Genomic DNA, 4,304 nt, shown 5'->3' on the forward strand with positions numbered 1-4,304 from the left:
TGTCCCCTACACTCTCTGCAGTGATTGCAGCTGCAGGGTTTCACCCAGGCCTGTATGCCAGGCCTGAGCTGATTTTGGAAGGAACAAAATGGAGTAGCGGGGAGAGGCAGCTCTCCTACACACTCACTGGGCCTGGGCTAGGATTGGGTCTGGAAGTTCCCGGAATGTGGCAGAAATTCCTTGTCAGTGGTGGTGTGTGTGGGGGGGGTACTACAGAGTCATGGGGTCGTCCCAAGGGGGTGGAAGAGGGTCTCACCCATGTTGCAGCTGGGCTATGACCATTAGGTCCCACAGGTGCGGGGTAGCCATAAGCTCTCCTACACACTCACCGGGCCTGGTCTAGGACTGGGTCTGGGCATTCCCGGAATGCAGCAAAAATGAGACCCTATTTTTATAAAAATAAAAATACTAAGGATCACATATTGCCTCAGTTCCTCTTCTCTCATTGCTGGCACACAATGCCTGACGCCCAGAATGAAGGAAGGAAAGGTTTCTTTAGCTCACATTTTGTGGAGGCTTCAGTCCATACTCAGCTGGGTCCAAGGCAGAGCAGCACATGGAAGAGGGCAGCAGCTCAAGTCAGTGGCAAACAGCAAAAGAGTCAGAACAAATGGGAGGAGCAGGGACAACAAAGGCTACTGAGAGCAAGTCTCTCTCCTTACATTGCCTTCAGGCTATCTGCTCCTTGCTGGGTGCAACACTCACACCCATAATCCCAGCAGCACTCATACCCTTAATCCTAGCAGTACTGGATCCATAATCCCAGCCTTGGATCATGAATTAGTCACAAACTCTAGAAAGGTGCCCCGTGACTGCCTGAGGCTTTGGGGGGACACCTAGACACAAACCATACCATGTATTAATTAATTAATTTTAAGTTGTGATTGTTTAAATATTAATTGTACTTCCATTAAAATCATAAATTTCCATATTTGGTATAAAACATCCAAATATTGTTTCCTAGAGATAGGAATATTACACAAAGGTAGAAAATAAAAAGATAAATGATACAGAATACAAATGTTCATAAAGTAATAATAATTTTGGATGAATAGGATTCAAATTGAAAAAATAAATCATGACAATAGATATTTTATATTAATTAAAGGGAATATTCCTAACAATACAGGATAAATTTTCATACATTTAACAATATAGATTTAAAATAAATAACATGAAAGCATTATCAATAGCAAGATAAACTGAAATTCATAAGCTATAATCATAGGTAATGAGTATAATTTAGCTGTATTAAAATCAACGGATTGCTAAAATAACAATAAAATTAAAGATCTATCAAGGCACAAAAATTTTCAATAAATTTTCAAAAGTAGAGGCTGCGCAGCCATAATCTTTAACCTAATTTAATACAATTAGAAATTGACAAGGACAGATGGACACAAATATTTGAAGCCTTTTCTAAGTTATTGAATGAAGTCAGGCATGGTGGTGTACACCTGTAATCTGAGCACCTAGGGAGCTAAGGCAGAAGGATTGCAGCAAGTTGGAGTGCAGCCTGAGTAACACGGTAAGTTCAAGATCAGCCTGAATGACATATTGAGACCGTGACTCATAAAACCCTAGTAAATAAATGAATAAGTAAATAAATAGTTGGCTTAAAGTAAAATGGATTACTAAAGTTTGTAAACCTTCCCTCCTCTAGTTTGTGAATATCAGGTATTTTGTATCAGCAGTGAGAAAAGTACCTAAGATGTTATAGTAAAAGAAAAAAAAAAGAAAGAAAAAAAAAACGTGTTAATAAAGCGGAAAAATTAGGCTTGTTCAGTAAGACTGCAAGATTTTTGGAGAAAATGAATAAAAAACAAAAATGTTTTTGGCCATTGTGTCAAGAAAAGGTATAAGGAATGTAAAAACCAATTAGGAATGAGAAAGGAGACGTAGCTATAACTACTGAGATTTTCTTTTTAGGAAAAATTTTTGAATTATTTATTTATTTTTGTGCAGGTCTCTCTACACACCTCAGACTCAGTGATCCTCCTGTCTCAGCCTCCCCAGTGCTGGGAGTACAGGCGTGTGCCACCACACCTGGATTCAGTGGCCGGCTCTGTGTGGGTCTTGCACAGCATCATACCGGGTCTCGGTGGCCGGTGTGGTATGTCCAGTGTTCCTGGGCCACCACGGCATGTGATTCTGGGGATCAAACCCAGGTCCTTGCTCTTACCAGGCAGCCACTTAGACCACCAGGCTATCTCTCCAGCCCTGAGAACATTTTATAAACTACAACATGATATGTACCTGTGTTTTAATAACTTTAACATCAAGAAAGTTTCCAAGTGATGTAAATTGTTCCAGAGTATATAAGCAGATGAGAGTTAACCTTGATATTCTACTAGGCTATCCTCCCTAAATAGCCACAAGGAATATGTTTAGTAGAAAAGAAACACTTGTAGATGCGAAATCCTGGAGAAAATGCTAGCAGTCAATTACGAGAGCAGATCAAGTAGTCTAAGGCACCGACTACCAATTGCCTACCCATTCTCCTTTTCTTCCTTTGTAACTGAATCTTAATTTCATTTGGTAGGAAAATATGCCCAGTTGAAAACAAAAGAGAAAAGGGGAAATTTCCTCATCTGGCCTGTAGATGCATGTGATCATAAGACTCAGCAGGTGCTGCCACATGAGAGGAAGTGGCTTGATAGGTGGGAATTCCAGAGAAGCCCTTCAAACAAGGACAAGAAGTTAGCCCAATCTCTTTTGTGCTTTCTCTCCTTTGAGGGGGCTGTGTTCTTCTTCTCAGGATACTTTCCTCCTTTCTCCATTCTACTCTGGCTCTAGACGTTGACCTGCATAGGCCTTGTCTTGTTCCCCTTTTCATTAATAGGCCACAGTACCCAATACCCCACGTTAAAGGAGGAGAGGTTTATTTGGGCTCACTGTCTAGTGCACAGTTAGCTGGCTCCAAGCAGAACAGTATGGTAGAGGGGCACAGCAGAAGAATAGCTGCTGGAGTCCTGGTGGCCACAAAGCAGAGAGATAAAGGAGGAGCCCAAAGAGGGTGATAGCCCCTTTCAGATCACATCCCAGTGACCCAGCTCTTCTGGCTAGACCCCACATCCTAATACGAGGTCAGTTATGTCCCCCCAGGAGTCAGTCACATGGAACAGCGCTGCCTTTGAGCACAGGAGGTCTTTGGGGAAACATTCTCACTATGGAACATAAAAGCTTATCAGCAAGTGTCCTTGTCCTCTGGATTCTGATTGGTTTTGCCCAAGGAGAGGCACCAGCAGAGGACTGATGCTGTAAGGACAGAGAATTGAATGCATTTATTTCCTGGGCTCCCTCCCTGGCCAGTTCCAAGTTGATAGCTGCATGTTCCCACACCCACAACTACTGCTCAGTTCACATGCCTAGGGGCACTTCCTCTCCTTAGCCCTTCGAGCCTAGGTGTAGTGGTGGCTTCTTGCTGCAATGGCCAATCCTTGTCCCATTTCCCTGAACTCCACCCACACATTTTTTTCTCTTCTTTTTTTTAATGTATTTAGTACAGGGTCTCATTACACAGATCGAACTCGTAGTGATCCTTCCACTTTCAGCCTTCCAGTCTCTGGGATCATAAGCATGCCACCACATCCAGTCTCAATCACTGTCTCAGCATGCCCCAGAGGCAGGGCCAGCAGGCCACATCAGGGATCGAACCCTGGTCCCTGTGCCTGCCTAAGCAGGCACTTTAATCCCCAGATCTATCTGGCCAGCCCTCACCCACACATTTCCAAAGAGTGCATCCAATGCATTTATCCCATTGACCCATCTTTACTGGCATTAGTTCAGTGTCTTGAGGAAATCTCATTGTTTCAAAATTCCAAGTAGCATTCTGCCTATTCTCAGGCATGATGCTTGACAAAGGAAATTGAGTCTTGGGTTCACTGCATGGTTATACTTGTAAAAGCCTGAAGGAAAGTGTAGTCACAGGACCTATTCTGATCATAATTGCAATGGTCACTACTCCTTCAACACTGAAATAAGGCCCAGAGAAAAGTTGATCACCAGTTATTTTCCATGAACCAATCTGCATAAACTTGTGCATTCAGGGGTAATCTCTTAATTTTTCTGTATGACAAATGCCCTTCCTTGCCATACACATTACAGATTCTATATTAGTACTAATTCAGATGCATAGTTTTCCTCAGTTGAAATTGTCACCCAACAAAACAATTGTTAACTAAATAAAGGATCAACCCTCCCTGTCTGTGTTCTTTGTTGTCATTGATCAACAGAACAGTAATAAAAGGAATTGAGTCCAACAGTCATATATGCCCCACACATATGACAAAAGCAAATTTATA

The sequence above is a fragment of the Octodon degus genome, unplaced genomic scaffold (assembly GCF_000260255.1).
Source record: "Octodon degus isolate 3935 unplaced genomic scaffold, OctDeg1.0 scaffold00181, whole genome shotgun sequence".
In the NCBI taxonomy this organism is placed as follows: Eukaryota; Metazoa; Chordata; class Mammalia; order Rodentia; family Octodontidae; genus Octodon; species Octodon degus.